General features: G+C 39.3%; 1 pseudogene; it reads left to right on the top strand.

Moving 5' to 3' along the window:
* The first annotated feature begins 304 nt into the window (after positions 1 to 304).
* On the top strand, positions 305 to 17,610 carry LOC127445673 (ATPase family AAA domain-containing protein 5-like; annotated as a pseudogene).
* The last annotated feature ends 968 nt before the right edge of the window (positions 17,611 to 18,578 follow it).

The raw sequence follows: 18,578 nt of genomic DNA, 5'->3' as shown, positions 1-18,578 counted from the left end.
TACAGTTACAGGCATGAATAAAATTGTTACTTGGATTACACATTTATTGCTAAAACAATAATATTAATTAGAATGCATTTTAAAATGTATTACGTTCCTATGCTGGTACTTTTATGTTTGTTGCTGTGTCAGCTAATGACCATGCACTAACAAACCACCATGGCATTGAGGACATGTATTGAGGCGATGGCAGATGAGTAATCTGCGTTACTATGGACGCAGCGGAGTGTAATTTATTCAAACTGAAGACGAAAATGAAGCGTTTCAAGTTTTCATATGCTCACAATCAATCTCAGCGAGCTCTATGTCAGCGTGCTCGCAGCCCTGGTCGAAGGAGAGAGGCACGCAAGGCTGGGCCGCCGACAAATCCTCCAAGTCTCCGCGCTCTACCCCATCCTCGTGTATCCCTCTGCAGCTGCCGCAGGAGGAGAGGGAACCGGCTTCGGGTGTATATGGAAAACAGAGGTATATATCGCTCACAAGTTGGAAACAATTGCGGAACAGCGTCTTGAAAAAGACGTCGCTAAGCAAACGGCTCTTTTATGTTCTTTATGTACTGTACACAATTAAACAGACACAATGCAATAGCGTTACAGATGCGCAAGTGATAAAAGTTTACTCAATTCGTCCGAGCACAAGCAGGTAGATTATACACTCGCTGTAAAGTTGTGTAAAGACGCAAAAAAAATTTTTTGGTTTGATTGGTTTTAGAAAGTAACTTCAAAGTAAAGTAGTAATCGAAATACTTTCCAGATGAAGTAATTAGTAATCTAATTTCAATTTCCAAAAGTAATTAGTAATCCGTAGTGGATTACTTTAAGTAACTTACCCAACACTGGACTCCACTAGTTAAATCCAGATCTTCTGAAGTGATATGATTCACATTTTGAAAGTGTATGTGGAGATTTATTGTTAAAAAAGAAAAAGGAAAAAAAAGAAAAAAGGACTTAAATATTGATCTGTTTCTCACCCACACCTATCATATCGCTTCTGAAAATGTGAATTTAACCACTGGAGTCATATGGATTTCTTTAATGCTGCCTTTATATGCTTTTTGGACCTTCAAAGTTCTGGCCACCATTCACATATGGACCTAAAGAGCTGAGATATTTTTCTAAAAATCTTCGTTTGTGTTTAGCAGAAGAAAGTCATACACATCTGGGATGGCATGAAGGTGAGTAATTGGTGACAGAATTTTCATTTATGGGTGAACAATCCCTTTAATAAGAGTCTGCTATGTGTGTTCTGTCATAATCATTTTAGTCCCAATTGATCCCCAAGTCCTCATACAAGTTCTTATTGCCTTTAAATTTTCAGATTGTGCAATAAAACTAAAAGTTTCAGCTCCTATTTAAAGATCAAATGGAACCTATTGCCTTTGGGGAATTTACATTTATGAAAATGGTATTTAGCTAGTAAAAAATAAAGTTTATAATAAAAATGCACCATTTGGTTTCAGAATATGGTATTTTAGCTTATAAAAGTAAGTTTTATATTTTAAAAAATGCAATTATTTATTTATTTTTTGTAAAAGGTAAAGTGTACGTTAATTATATTTTGAACTCTTAAATTATGATCTTTGAAGATAGCACGGCTGCTCACAGTTTCTGTTGTTGCAATGAAAGTGTTCAGTGATGCATTACTTTTTCTAAGACAACAAAGACATCAGTGGATTTCATGAGACACCATTCTTTCCGCACAGACTTACTGGCATCAAGACCTTTTTCAGAAGTGTCTCGGAAAAATGGCCTCTCGTGCAGGGAACCTGGAGACGGACAGCACATCCAAAAAACACAGTGTATCCCAAAACACAACTAAAACACACAAAACATCAGGGAGTTTTACTGACTATAGAAAGATTAATCCTAGTGAACATGTGAGTGATATCAGAGTCCAGCAGCTCTTGTGATGATGTTATTCCTGGAGTCATCTTAGGATTTCTCCTTCTAATGTTTTAAATGTTTTGTATTCTAATTTGTAATGGAAATTGTTTGCCAGATTTCAAAATGTGAGTCACTTCCTTTTTTATAAGATATTAGAAAGTGTAAATATTTTGTCTGGTGGCGGTCAATAAAATATGAGCATGTAATTCTTGAGAAAAAAAAAAATGTCCAAAAAGTTTTTTTATTTTAGCAATCAAACTAAAGCTAAATCTAAAACTAATCATCAGGATAAATTACGTCTTGACTGTAACTCTTTCCCGATTTTACTGGGATGTCTGGTCACCCTAGTCAAGCCTCTAGTGCTGTCAGCTTAATGTTTTTTTTTTTTTTTTACTTCACTTCTAATGATGTTTTTATTTATTTTTTTATTTTTTTACTTCTAATAAATCTGTCCATTTTGGACTTCTAGTCCACCATTCACTTTCAGAGTTGGGAAAAACAGAAGATTCCAAGCATTCTTTAGTTGCAGGTGTCCAGAAGAAAAGTGACAGGATATCTAAACGTCATAAGACAAACCAAGAGCTAAACAGAAGCATGATTAAGTTGGATTCTGGGCAATTTATTTTTATGGAAATTCCAGGAATAGACTGAGCAGAACAAAACGCAGACAGCAGCAAACTGCATTCTGTGCTGTAGTCACTAAACCAATACAGAATGAGACCTTTCATCCACTACAAGACCCATTGCACAGTCTTCTTCAAGGAGGGGGTGCTCTCTGGACAGATAAATATCAGCCTCGACAGTCTAGTGAAGTCATTGGCAACTCTGCATCAGTTGGGCAACTACACAGATAACAAATGCTAGTGCGTTGCTAGGTGGTGCTAGATTTACTTCAGTGTAAATCTGAGGAATTTTTTGTACGTTTGATTAAAGATATCATTCAAGATATATCAAGTTACGTGCCGAAGTTTAATGCATTTTGAACAAACCCCTATCCCCAAATATGAGCAAGAATAATAGTGCCATTGGCAAGCACCATTTATGATACTAGATGGGACTGAGAAACAGAAGTATAACTCCTGTTTTCCCACCTCTAATGCCAGCTGCCTAAAAGAATGGAAATCAAGAGCAGACACTGACGAAAGGCAAAGATGACAAAAAGAAAGGAGGATGAAGGAGGAAAACAGTAATGATAAAGTACCTGTCAACATAAAGCAATCTTGCAGTTACCCAGTGTTACTCAATAGGCCTCTAAACAGTCTTTATGCTGATTGTATGGTATTGCATATTGAAGAATTTTCTGTATCTGAAAAATGTATAATAACTTTATTTTGGAGTCTGTAGAATCATGGGACTGTGGTGATTTTGAAGGCGATACTGTATCTATAGACCACGAGCAGGAGATGTGTAACACAATGCTGATAGTTGGCCCATCAAGACTGGGCAAAACAGCTGCTGTGTATGCTTGTGCACAGGAAATTGGATTCAAGGTATCAGTGCAATATCTACAGCATTTATCAAAATAACAGGGTTCCCATGCTTCTTGAAAGAGCATGAATTTCGGGCACATGGTGCTTGAATTCTATGTCATTTGCAAAAAAAAAAGCTGATTCATTTTGTAACCGTACTTCTCACTTGTGTGATCTAGCCATGGCCTCACAGCAGTTTAGTGTTATATTTCATCTGGCTCATGTATTTCAGCCATCCAATGGCCTGATAATAATGTTTTTTCTGGCAACAAACTCAATGTGTTGGGACACATGAAACAAAAACTTAAACTTTTTTCAATTGTTAATAAATCGGGGGACGAGGGGGGCCTGGGTAGCTCAGCAAGTAAAGATGCTGACTACCACACCTGAAGTCGCAAGTTCAAATCCAGGGCATGCTGAGTGACTCCAGTCAGGCTTCCTAAGCAACCAATTGGCCCGGTTGCTAGTGGGTAGAGTCACTTGGGTTAACCTCCACTTGGTCGCTACAATGTGGTTCTTGCTCTCGGTGTGGTGCATGGTGAGTTGGGCGTGGATGCCACGGAGAATAGTGTGAAGCCTCCACACATGCTAGGTCTCCGCATTAACGTGCTCAACCAGCCACGTGATAAGATGCGCGGATTGGCGGTCTCAGACGCAGAGGCAATTGAGATTCGTCCTCCGCCACCCAGATTGAGGCGAGTCACTACACCACCACGAGGACCTACAGCACATTGGGAATTGGGCATGCCAAATTGGGGAGAAACGCCACATGACATGTGAACGGCAAGCTCTGCGCACCTTGCTAGTTTTGATACTTTTAATTATATAAATCAGTGAGATTTGATACACCCTGATCCATAACTGTTCTAGGAAGACAACATGTCAAAGAATTCAAAATCCTCAGGTTCTGGAGACATTTAAAGACACTTACGTGCTCAAGCTGACGCCCCTCCGGAGGCCACGGACCAGGGAGTCAGTTTGGCCAGAGAGGTGAAAGAGATTCGGCGTGAATTGCTGATCATGTCGGCAATGCTGACGAAGGTCGTTGCTGACTTGGAGGATCTTGCTGCAATACGTCGATCGATCACTGCCATGGAAACAAAATTCACTGAGGTGGTTACAAGAGTGATGGATGTCGAGAAACATATCGATTATCTGGAGTCATTGGAGAGAAAATTAGCTGCTAATCCCCTAGCGACCAAAGCAGACTTGGAGCATGTCTGGGAAAAGTTGGAGGATATGGAAAATCGTAATTGGTGGAACAACGTCCGAATTATTGGAATTCCTGAGTGAGCAGAGGGTCAGAATATGGTGGAATTTCTGGATGGGCTCTTTCCGAGTCTGCTCGACATAACAGGTCATAAGCTGGAAATCGAGTGAGCTCACAGAGTTCCGGCTCGGCGATCCGCTGAGGGAGACAGGCCCCGATCAGTTCTGGCCAAATTTCTGAGATAATCCGTTAAAGATCTTGTGTTTTTACGTGAGGCAAGGATTAAAGGAAGGATTTCTTGGAAGAACCACAACATTTTCTTTTTCCCAGACTTTGAGAATTCGACGAGAGAAACGTGATCGATTCAAGGAATGCAAGAAACTCTTACATCAATGGAAGGTCACTTTTGCACTGATGTTCCTGGCCAAGTTGAGAATAGATGCTAAGGATGGCTGCAAAGTATTTACATGTCCCCAACGGGCGATATCCTTCATGGAGTCAATGGAGTAAGTGGGTCATTGTGTGGTGCTCGCGTTGCAGCCGAGTGGGCCTGACTCACTGAACATTCACTTGACCGTCTGAGGAAACTGGGCGCCTTTTATGTTTCTTTTTGTGCAGGTTCGCCTAGCGGCTGGAGTTTGTTTTGTGTAGTAACACTCCTTTGGGACAATGTTGTGGATGAATCTGCACGTTCTTTGTACTTATCCCTCCTATTGTTTGGAGTTTGTTTTGTGGAGTATTTCTTGCAGGACATTGGAGTGATTGGGTCATCTGTTGCACTCACGTAACAGTCGAATGGGCCGGCTCACTGAACATTCGTTTGACTGCACGAGGAATCTGACTTGAGCAATCCGATGGCAAAGGTGTCGCGGGAGCTCTCGTAGGTGTACATGGACAGTTTAGATTTAGACGGATGGACGCCGGTTGGCGCTGTCGTGCGCGGGGTTCATGCTTACGTTTTTATTTTTTCTGTTTATCTGGTTCGGAGGGAGGTTCAGGGTTTGATTGTTGCACTAATGTTGGAATGTGGTCTTCATAATTTTGTTTTTGACACACAATAAATTTTTTCTAATATGTCAAATGTTAATATGAGTGGATTGTCTCTCTCCAGGTGGAATGTAAATGGGTTGGGGCACCCCATAAAAAGAAGGAAAGTTATTTCTTTTCTTAAACGTAAGAAATATGATATAGTGCTTCTTCAAGAAATGCATCTTTCCCCACAGGAAGCTGAAAAATTTGGGAAGATATGGGGTGGACATGTTTTCTTTAGTGCTGGCTCAAGTAAGAGCAGGGGAGTCATTACATTTATAAGTAAACATCTACAAATCAAATGTCTCAAACAGATTAAAGATAAATTTGGAAGAGTCATTATTGTTTTAGCAGAAATTCAGGGGCAAAGTCTTATTTTGGCTAATATTTATGTACCTAACGCTGATGATCAGGGCTTTTTTATAGATCTTGAAGGGATGTTGCAAGTCGCTGGCACCCCTCATGATATAATATTTGGAGAAGTCTTTAATCTATTGATGGACTCAGTCCTTGATCATAGTGAAGCAAAAGTGTGTAAGCCCCCTAGAGCAACATTGACGCTTCACAGGATGAGTAAAAATCTTGGTCTTACAGATATTTGGAGACTTTTGAACGATCGTTTTCAAACGATCTCAACACTCCACTTTCATATAGCTCACCGAGTGCAGCAACCCCCCTCACAATCTACTCTGGCCAGCAGAAAGGGGACTTGCCAATACACAATCTTGTGTTCTGCCATATGCTCGAGGCAACATTTAAATAAGTGTCCAATTTAAACAATCTGGACACTTTAGTCCATTCCGAGTGTAAATGCGAAATAACGGGGTGTAACTTTTCCGATTAGTTTCATACAGATGCTTTGTAATGGCGAAATAGGGGCAAGAACTGCCTGTTCAATAACAAACCAGGGAGGGGCTCTCTCAGGTGGAAGTGACCAATGAGCCAAATGTCTGAGACTGAACGCATAGTAATAAAACAAAATCTTGTGTAGGCCTAGCCCACCTTTGTCTATCAGCCTATGTAACTTATTAAAATGCAATCTGGGACATTTACCATTCCAAATGAGGACTTCGCTATGCTATCAAATTGCTTGAAATAAGAGAGGGGGACATCTACAGGGAAAGATTGTAGCAGGTAGTTAAATTTTGAAATACAATTCATTTTAATAACATTAACCTTCCCAATCATCGATAAATGTAATGAAGCCCACCTGCCCACATCGCTCGAAAAACTTTTTATTAAAGGGTCAAAATTAACACTAACTAAATCAGACAAATTTGCTGGGAATAAAATCCCCAAATACTTAATGCCCTGTTTGGGCCACTGGAAGGCGCCCGGCTGGAAAGCCGTTACTGGACAGTACGCTGTCAGAGCCAAAGCTTCGGATTTAGACCAATTGACTTTGTATCCTGAGAATTTGGAAAAGGAATTAATAATTCTGTGGAGGCAAGGCATAGATCTAGCAGGTTCAGAGACAAATAATAAAATATCATCTGCGTAAAGCAGAAGCTTATGCGCCACACCTCCCGCAACCACCCCTGGAAAATCATCCTCCTTTCTTATCGTGGCTGCTAATGGTTCCAGGGCAAGACAGACCAATAATGGGGAAAGAGGGCAGCCCTGCCAAGTGCCGATCTGAAATTAATCCATTTGTTTGTACTGCTGCTACAGGGTGTCTATAAAGTAACTTAATCCAACCAATAAATGTACTCCCGAACCCATACATTTCCAAAATCTTAAAAAGATATTCCCATTCTACCATATCAAATGCCTTTTTGGCATCAAGTGAGATAGCAGCGATCGGAGATTGATCATTCGCTACTGACCACATGATATTGATGAGACACCTGATGTTATCAGAAGAGTTATGGCCCCGAATAAATCCCGCCTGATCTATATGTATAAGAGATGTCATAACCTTACTTAATTGGTTAGCCAAAATTTTTGACAATATTTTTTACATCTAGTTGGATCAGGGAGATTGGACGGTAACTTTTACTCTTGCTTGGATCTTTGTCCTTTTTTAAGAATCAGACTGATCCGGGCTTGTGTCATGGTTGGAGCAAGCTTCCCATTCTTTAATGATTCAGTATAAACTTCTAACAAAAGCAGAGCCAGTTCTGTAGCATAAAATCTAAAAAATTCTGATGCAAAACCATCTGTCCCCGGAGCCTTGCCAGTAGGTAGGGACTTAATTACCTCGTCAAGCTCCTCCAAGGTTATCTCAGAATCAAGAGAGTTTTTTTGCTCAATCGTCAGTTTAGGAAGATCTAATGGTTCCACAAAGTTTCTAATATCTTCATCAGTAGACGAAGACCTGGAAACATAAAGATCAATATAGAATTCTTTAAAGGCATTATTAATATCAATGGTTGAGGTAAAAATTTCACCACCAGCAGATTTCACTGAGGGAATGATAGAAAGAGACTCTCTGCTTTATATATCTAGCCAAAAGCTTCCCTGCTTTGTCACCTGACTCAAAGTATGACTGTCTTGCCCTGAATAACCAAAACTCCACTTTCCGCGACAAAATAGTATTATATCTATATTTCAATCGTGTCAATTCTCTGAGGCAATCAGCTGACATACAGCGCTTCAGCTCTGCCTCTGCACTTTTAATATTTCCTTCCAACTCCACGAGTTCTCGTGCTTTGGATTTTTTGATGAATGAGGCATACTGTATGATCCGGCCCCTAAGAACTGCCTTAAGTGCCTCCCAAGCCATGCCCACAGAGGATACTGAGGACCAGTTGGTCTCCATATAAACATTGATTTCAGTCTTTAACATTTGTTGGAAATCAGGATTTTGCAAAAGGGATACATTAAAGTGCCAACTATATGATTTCTTTTTCTCTATATATATCACCTCTAAACTCACCAGGGCATGATCTGAGACTAAAATGTTTCCAATTGAGCAATCCACAACAGATGAAATGAGGGATTTGGATATTAAAAAAAAAAAAAAAAATCTATTCTAGAATAAATCTTATGGACTGATGAAAAAAGTTATAGTCCCTACCAGATGGGTTCAAAAGTCTCCAAATATCCGTAAGACCAAGATTATTACACATCCTGTGAAGCGTCAATGTTGCTCTAGGGGGTTTATACAATTTTGCTTCACTGTGATCAAGGACTGAGTCCATCAAAAGATTAAAGTCTCCACCCAATATTATATCATGAGGGGTGCCAGCGGTTTGCAACATCCCTTCAAGATCTATAAAAAAGCCCTGATCATCAGTGTTAGGTGCGTAAATATTAGCCAAAATCAACCTTTGCCCTTGAATTTCAGCTAAAACAATAATGACTCTCCCTAATTTATCTTTAGCCTGTTTGAGACATTTGAATTGTAGATGTTTATTAATCAATATAATGACTCCCTTACTGTTACTTGAGCCAGCACTAAAAATAATATGTCCACCCCATATCTTCCCAAATTTTTCAGCTTCCTGCGGGGAGAGATGTGTTTCTTGAAGAAACACTATATCATATTTCTTATGTTTAAGAAAAGTAATAACCTTCCTTCTTTTTATAGGGTGCCCCAACCCATTTACACTCCATGTGGAGAGAGATAGTATACTCATATTAACATTTGACATTTTGATATAGTAGAAAAAAGAAATTGTGTGTCAAAAACAAAATTATACAGACCACATTCCCCATTAGTGAAAAAATCAAAACCCGAACTTCCCCCCCAAACAAAACAAACGGAAAAAAAAATGTGCGCATTAACCCCGCGCACAAAAACGCCAACTGGCGACAATCCCTCTAAACCTCAAAAGGTCCATGAATGCCCACGAGCCCCCACGACTGCTTTGCCATCGGATTGCACAATTTTGCTTCACAGATTTGTGAGGCAAAATTACATAACAGAAAATACTTTGTAAAATAAACCCAGCCAATAGGAAGAATGAACACAAAGAATGTGTAGATTCATTCACAGAACTGTCTCAAAGGTGTGATCTTCCACAAAACAAATTCCAGCTGATATAAAATATTCAGATATGTTCAGTGAACTGGCTGTTATTAGTTCAACGGATGACGTAATCATTCCAATGTCCCGTAAAAACACTCAACAAAACAAACTACAGCCAGCAGGAGGAATAAGCATGAAGAATGAACAGATTAATCCACAGCTGTTCCAAAGGAGTGTTATTCAGTAGAACAAGCTCCAGCCGCTAGGCGGAACCGATACAAAAATAAACAAAACCGGCATCTCGGTTCCCCGGATGGTCGAGTCAATTCACTCGGAGACCGCATAAAAGTATATACCATGACTTACACAATCCGTCAGCTTTATAGAAGACATCCTTTGTGTGAGCATGTAAATATTTTGCGGTCATCTGTAATGTCCACTCTCAAACTGGCCGGGAACTTCAATGCAAAAGTAATCTTTCGTCAATGCAAAAGTTTCTTTAAGGAAAAGTGTTATTCACAAAACAAGCTCCAGCCGCACGCCGGAGCCAACACAAAAGAAAAAGAAACCAAAATGTCGCCCAGCTTCCTCAAGTGTAAGTACAGCGAGTCGACCCACTCACATAAGAAACACTCAATGGTTTACTCACCCATTGATTCAATAAAAGACATTGCCTGATTGGGACATGTAAATACTTTACGACCGTTCTTCGTTTCTATTCTCAGTTTGGCCGGAAACATCAGAGCAAAAGTGATCTTTCACTGATGTAAGAGTTTCTTACATTCCTTGAACCGATCGCGTTTGTCTCTTATCGAGTTTGCAAAGTCCGGGAACAAGAAAATATTATGGTTCTTCCAAGAAAGCTTCCCTTTGCTCCTCGCCTGGTGCAACACAAGATCTTTATCGGATGATCTCAGAAATCTGGCCAGAATCGATCGGGGCCTGTCTCGATTTCCAGCTTGTGGTCTGTTATGTCGAGCAGACTCGGGAAAAACTCGTCTAGGAATTTCACCATATCTCTGCCCTCATCATGCTCAGGAATTCCAACAATTCGAACATTATTCCTGCGACTTCTATTCTCAAGATCTTCAAGCTTTTCAAGGAGATTTTCCAAATCAACTTTGGTAGCGGGCAGATTAGCGGCTAAATCCTTCTCTGATGCCTCCAAATAATTGATTCGTTTTTCAACATCTGTCACTCTTGTAACTAGCTCAGAGAATTTTGTTTCCATCGCCGTAATCGATCGACGTATTACAGCGAGATCCTCCAAGTCAGCAAGAGTCTTCGTCAACATCACCGACATGTTGGACAATTGACGCTGGATCTCCTCTCCCGCTGTGCCATCCAAATTGAGTCCCTGGTCTGTAGGCCTGTCGGGGCTTTCATCCTGAACACGTAAGTGTCTTTTAATGTCTCCAGAGCCTGAGGATTTTGACTTCTTTGCCATGTTTTGCATCAAAGAGCAAATGTGTAACTGGGTGTATAAAAATTCACCAGATTATAACATGAAAATAATCAAAAATTTAGCAACGTGCGCAGAGCTCGTCGCTCACACGTCTGCCCCTTGCATGGCGTAACGTGACCCCCGATTAGTCTGATTCTTAAAAAGGACGAAGATCCAAATGAGTGTTAGAGTTACCGTCCAAATTCCCTGATCCAGCTAGATGTAAAAATATTGTCAAAAATGTTGGCTAACCGATTAAGTAAATTTATGACATCTCTTATATAGATCAGGTGGGTTTTATTCTGGGCCGCAGCTCTTCTGATTACATTAGGCATTTCATCAATATCATGTGGTCAGTGGCGATTGATCAGACTCTGGTCGCTGCCATCTCACTTGACGCCGAAAAGACGTTTGATATAGTAGAATGGGATTATCTTTTTAAGATTTTGGAAATATACGGGTTCAGGAATACTTTTATTGGATGGATTAAGTTACTTTATAGACACCCGGTAGCGGCAGAACAAACAAATGGATTAATTTCAGATTATTTTATTCTGGATAGGGGCAACCGGCAGCGTTGCCTTCTTTCCCCATTATTGTTCTGTCTTGCCCTGGAACCATTAGCAGCTGCGATAAGAAAGGAAGATGATTTTCCAGGGGTGGTGGCAGGAGGTATGGCGCACAAGCTTTTGCTTTACGCAGATGATATTTTAGTATTCGTCTCCTACCCCACTAGATCTATGCCACAGAATTATTAATTCATTTTCGAAATTCTCAGGATTCAGAGTCAGTTGGTCTAAATCCGAAGCTTTGGCTCTGACAGCATACTGCCCAGTAACAGCTTTTCAGCCGGGTGCCTTCCAATGGCCCAAACAGGGCATTAAATATTTGGGCATTTTATTCCCAGCAAATTTGTGTGATTTCGTTAGTTAATTTTGACCCTTTAATAAAAAGGTTTTTGAGCGATGTGGATAGGTGGGCTTCATTACATTTATCTATGATTGGGAAAGTTAATGTTATTAAAATTAATTGTATTCCAAAATTCAACTACCTGCTACAATCTCTCCATGTAGATGTCCCCTTCTCTTATTTCAAGCGATTTGATAGCATAGCGAAGTCCTTCATTTGGAATGGTAAGCGTCCCAGATTACATTTCAATAAGTTACATAGGCCGATTGATAAAGGTGGGCTAGGCCTACACAAGATTTTGTTTTATTATTATGCATTCGGTCTCAGACATTTGGCTCATTGGTCGCTTCCACCTGAGAGAGCCCCTCCCTGGTTTTGTATTGAACAGGAATTTATTGCCCCTATTTTGCCATTGCAAAGCCTTTGTATTAAACTAATCGGAGAAGTTAAGTCACACCCCGTTATCTCGCATTTGCACGCAGTATGGACAAAGGTGTCCAGAGTGTTTAATTCGGACATTTATTTAAATGTTGCCTCGAGCATATGGATGAACCCAAAATTACGTATTAATAAGTCCCCTTTCTGCTGGTCAGAGTGGATTGTGAGGGAGGTTAATATGCTTATGACCTATATGAGAGTGGAGTTTTGAGATCTTTTGAAAATATGGTTCAACATTTTAGGATTCCCAGATCTCAGTTCTTTAAGTATTTACAGCTGGGCCACCTGCTCTGTTCTATTTTTGGGAGTAGTATACACCCCATAAAGTGGCAGATACTCTGGAAGTGGTGATTACTGCATTTGGAAAAGGTCATGAGGCATCAGTGTATTACTCCCTGCTAATTCAGAGTCTGGGGACGGAGCTTTACCTTCTATCAAAAGATTATGGGAGAAAGATTTAAACTTGGTATTGGAGGAGGGAGTGTGGGCTAGGATTCTAAAAAACATCAAGTCTACATCTAGAGATGCAAGGGTGTGTCTGATGCAATTTAAGATTTTGCATCGATTCTATTGGACCCCCTCTAGATTGTATAGGCTTGGTCTTAAAGACACACCCACCTGCTGGCGATGGGACACAACCCATGTTTTTTGGGGATGTGTTAAGATTTAAGAATTTTGGTTGAGGGTTCAGAGCTTTATGTGTGAAGTATTGGACACTCAATTTTCATTTTGCCCCAGACTCTGCATCTTAGGCGATGGGGTGGTCTTTAATATGGGGATAGTAATTTAAAAAGTTGGGACCTAGCCGGAGTTATGGTTAGCAGACAAATCATCCTCAGGGGGTGGAAGTCGGCTGGGGCACCCTCATTTCGGGAGTGGTGCGGGGAGATGGGCGGGGTGGCAGCATTCGAGGAGGTGATTTTTAGAAGGGGGTTTAATGATTCCATATTTTATTTTGTGTTTGTTTGTCTTATAATAACAAAATAAATAAATCAGGGGACATCATCCATAAAAGGTTAAAAGAAAATATGTTTTATAATTTCAAAGCTTTGGGAGTGGAGTATATGATTAATTAACTTGCTAAATAGCTAGTATGGTCTACTAGTGAATGCAGTGTGGTAATTAAAAATGTTACGTTATGTTAAAAATGTCACCCGTCACCGTAATTTGTCTATTTTTAACATTTTATCTTGACAAATTGTAACCAATAGGATTGAGCTGGAAAAAAAAAAATTATGTTCACACATTACATATTATGTTAGAAGCCTTCATGATACCAAGTGTGCTGAAATGTGATTTTAATAGGTGCTTTAAATGAAATCAAAGGTGCTTGAAAAAGTCCTTGAATCTAGTGTGGGAATCCTGCAATAAGCAAAATACTGAGTGCCTGGGAAACCAGCCATAAAGACATCTTACTCTGCTTTTCGTGGTTAACAAGGTGAATAGTTCAGTCCTGCACTGTGGTCGTCTCATCCTCTCCCAGCTGACAGAAGCCGCTCAATCTCATCAGGTGGCTGTACAGAGAACTAACCAAAGCAAATCTAAACCTGCTCTCCACACCGAAAACATGAACACTCCTTGTGAGTAGACTCTGATGTACATAGTAGTTTATGATGTCATCTTGCAAAAATTGTCCTTAAAAATTATAACTGATGATAAATGCCAGAGTCTCATATGCATGACCTTCAGTCTCTTTATAAAAAAAAATAAGAAAAAAAAAATAAGAAATTGAAAACTTTTCTTCCCTTTTTCTATAGGTGAGGAAGCCCATAGAAATGTTATTTCAGCATCTAAGGAGGCTTCTATAAGTTCTTGTTGTGCTTCCCATATAAACAGTAGACCACAACCAGGAAAAATCATACACTTCTTCAAATTGAGTAGCAAAAAATTTGCAGACAAAACCTCTGATAGTCCTGACTGGCAAACTTGTAGTAAGTGTTTTACAAGAACTGGAAAGATAACTGATTTTTAAACAGGGTTCCCACGGTCAAGGAAAACTAAAAATATCAGATTAAATGGAGATTTCCAGGCCTGGAAAAGTCATTGAAATTAGGTAAATCTTTAAGAAGACATGCATATTTCTGTAGTGAATAGACAGTACATTATTCCAAGTTATGCAATGCTATATATCTTTGTGAGTGCTGTCTCTATAAATTCAGAAGTGAAGGAACCCTGTGTAAAGTAACGCAGCGCCTGGTTCATTAAAGCATTTTGTATATGCCTCTGCTTTGCCTGGGCAAAATAAGTAAGCAATACTGTTACTGTCTGCCAAATATTTTAGTTTGTACTACTTTAATGACCAATGGTGTTATTTTGATGATCCATCACAAATCTGATTACAACGCTGTCAATCCAAAACCTGACATACCTATATGATCAGAGTCTGGTGAACAGGAGACAGCAGATCTCTCTAAAGACCCTACGGCAATTGGACAGAGCAGGAAAATACCCATGTCACTTATATTATTTGAGGAGGTAAAGAATGATTATGTTGATATTAAAACAGATTACACGCTTCATGACTTATATCTTCACCATTCTCACTGAAAATGAAAGCATAGTATTTTTTTTTTAAATTCATCTTGAAAACTAATCTTTCTGATGATTTTTTCTGATGCACGTCCAATTGAATGTTTAATATGTCCCCCAGGTTGATGTCATTTTTCCTTTAGATGTAGGATTTCTTGCAGCTATTAAAACTTTCATGGCACAACCAGAAGACCTATAATACTCACAACCAATGGTGAGCAACACTTCCTTGCATAACATTTTATATATTTTGTAAGGATTTGTAATGATTCATTTGTTTGTAAAAACTACATAAATCTTTCTCACAGACCCATTATTTGGCGGAAGACTTAAGGGGCATTTTGATAAAGTCCATTTAAAAACTCCACTGGTGAGAACAATATGTGAAAAATATTTTTGTAAGCACAGATGTTGGAAGCTACTGTCTACCGGTGACTTTTTTTTCCATTCCCAATTAAACAAATTCTTGACAATTCTTTAAGCTTCTTTCTGCATTATCACTTTTGTTGTATAAACTGAAAAACTAAACTCTTAACATCTGTGTTACTACATGAACAGCAAACCATCAGGAGCTATCTGCAGTGTTAGTGTGTGGTGGAGAATATGAGGACTGATCCAGAGAATGTGGCCTTACTGCTGTGTCAGAATAAAGGGGATATCAATGTATTCTCCAGCTTCAGTTCTGGGTCTGTAGCGGCGGAAGCACCACAGAGCAACAAATTCTCAGGAATGTGCTCAAAGTAAGCCCAGATTGTCATTATTTATGCTTGTCCATAATTTATGCTTTACTAGTCATGACTTCTGCCATTGTTTTTTGCTCATGCAATTTTAGAGATGCAATGCCCTACAATCTTTAAACTCTCTTTTTTCCCTCTAGTTTTGGATGATTATGTGCTAAACAGATAGGTGAATCACTGCCATAGTTACAGTATCTGTCGCTGGACACTTAAAGATGAAGTGTAACCTTTTTGATGTTAAAATACTTTCTACTTTCTCAGCTTAATATGCAGAGAAAACTATAAGCCGTTCGAAGTTTGATTTTCTTTAAACTGTAAACACTCTCTCTCAGTGGCACTATAAAAATAGCTCTGTTTTAGTGGCCCGTCCACCCCGACACAGCAACACTGACTCAAACAATGGCATCCGTTTGGGGTGGGTATTTGAGAAAGCTGTTTGAAAGCAATGTTTATTTTTGTTTGGTGGCGCTAATGGTGCAGATATTACACATTCCAGATTTTAATATAATTACTACTATAGAATATTTAACCTATAACATGTTTGATTGCAACTGAAGTTCCTCATGCCCACTCCAAGCATCTATAAGAGATGCACTGTTTTTGATAGCATAATGCCTCTGATAGTTTGAATAGGACTTTACATGTTACTGCAAGAACTAAACATATGACTTTATCAAATGAAGTTTTAATTACTAAATCTATACATTTTCTTTTAGATTGATTCTTAGCCTAAATTAATTTAGTTGATGCTTGTATTTTCTCCTAAATCACAGTGTGGATCCTGGACTGAGATGGAAAACATTGGGAGTCTGGAGACGTTGGCCAAGAGGATGGGAGAAGGTCTACTTTATTCTAACATCGACAGTCTCTTTTCTACACCTCTTTTATCTCAAACTTCTCAATGAATCCCAAGACTGAAGGAAAAAAGCCAGCCAAAAGCTTGACTTCACAGAGCTCTCTGCATGACGTTAAGCCAGACAGGTTATCTATATGTAGAAGAAAAAAAAAAAAGGAAAAAAATAAAAAATACTATTTCTTACCCAAGTTCAGATCTTAAACTCTTCTCATTGACTGAATCTTAAGAGGCCTCACTCCCCTCAAAACAAACTGGCCTTTTTGGCATGTGAGACAGAAGATGTCCTTGGACAAGATGCATCACTCAAGGTGGTGTTTCAGCACGTGTTCTGCATAGCAAAGTTTTTTGATAACATGTTTTTTCTAGTCGCTTACATAGACCATCTGTTAGTGGAACTGGTCTTTCTAAACCAGAACCTCTTGGTTGGATGGGTGCCATGCTGAAGAACAGTTTATTGGACCTACCAAGAGAGGAGCAGAATGGACATTGTGGTTTAAAGAACTGCTCACAGATACTGGCCATGGTAGAAGGTTTGGGTTTCAATCAGTACCAGATTTGGATCTCCCAGATGTGGATGGAAGCCACAAGACATAGGAAAGATTGATTAGAGCCCTTTCCTCTGCCATCTCACAAAAAACAAAAAAAACCTCAGCATCTGTCCATGCACACTCTGTGAACCTAGGTCTGTGTATTAAATGAGTTAACTTTATCTGCGTAGCAGATGTTGTTTGTAGACTAGTTTCTTTTGGCTCACGATTGATAGTGGTCTCTGATTTTTTTTTACAGTGTTGTCCAAAGGCATAGAAAAATTATATCCACAGCGTTATCCAGCAAAGAATTCCGTTGTCATGGTAATAAGCGTGCTCTTTCCATGGACTACCGCCTGCTCTACGTTCAATCTATAGATCAGGCAGGGTTAAAGAACAGAACACACAGGTATGTGAAACTGTTCAGATACATCTGGTCAAGATCAAGTCAAAATCATTCATGGATTTTTCACCAGTGTAGTGTTATTTTGATTTATACAATTATATTAAATTATAAATATTTGAAATTATATAGAAATGGTGTGATTTCATTATTTTGTCTCTTTCTGTCACACCTTCACCTGCCCAGCAGCACTCTGAAACTAATGGCCTTGGATTTCCCTTGATATGTGACTGATATCCTGGTTTTGAAAATCCTCCAGGACTGCTTACTGTATTGTGTGACAGCAATGTAACTTTTGTTTGTGGATGGTTACAGAAATGTATTTGTGTCTCTACCAAACTGTGCCATTTTCAGTGATACAATGAGATAATTTATCCTTGGCAAATAATAATAATAAAAAAAAAACTATTCTTATAATATTTAAATAAACCAGGACGAGGGAATTTTCTCCACTACCTGAAATCTATCTCTACTACTGTATATGGCCAAAAGTATGTGGACACCCCCTTCTAATTCACAAGTTTGGTTACTCCATTAATTCCAGTGTAGACATATCATAATGCTTATCCATACAATGGCATTCTAGGGCATTGTGTGGCAACAGTTTGGGGAGATGCCTTTTCTATTCCAGCATGACAATGCCCTTGTACACAAAGCAAGGTCCATAAAGAAATAGTTAACTGTGTCTGCACTCTGCAGTGGAAGAACTCGACTGGCCTGCACAAAGACCAGATCTGAACCCCATTGAGCATCTCTCTGGTGAACTGGAATGCCAATTGTGAGCCAGGCCCCACTGCCCGAAATCACTTCCTGACCTCAGTGATGCTCGTGTCTGAATGCATTCAAATTCCTGCAGCCGTGTTACTACATACAGTATAGTGGAAAGCCTTCCTAGAATAGTTTAAGTTGTCTGTCTATCTATCTATGTACATTTTCCATAGACACATAGACCACTACTTCTTACACCAAAGAGAATAACTTTCTGGTTTAATCTGTTCAACTTTTGCACAATGTTATGTCTACCTCATACTGCAATACTTGCCAATATGCAATACCGCATCCCTATACTTGCACTACAGTATGTACAGCGTTCCCCATCTTTTGACAAATAAATTACCATGACTTTTCTAGTTACTATCCTTACTGGATAAGGTCTTTTGAACTCACAAGGAGCATTTTCTAACCTGTAAGATATTTTACAGCAGAGCGTAGCTAGAAAAAATTCATTTCA

Source organism: Myxocyprinus asiaticus, chromosome 9 (assembly GCF_019703515.2).
Source record: "Myxocyprinus asiaticus isolate MX2 ecotype Aquarium Trade chromosome 9, UBuf_Myxa_2, whole genome shotgun sequence".
NCBI classification, from domain to species: domain Eukaryota; kingdom Metazoa; phylum Chordata; class Actinopteri; order Cypriniformes; family Catostomidae; genus Myxocyprinus; species Myxocyprinus asiaticus.
Note: the sequence above shows the minus strand (reverse complement) of the source record. Positions and strands in the feature narration are given on the sequence as shown.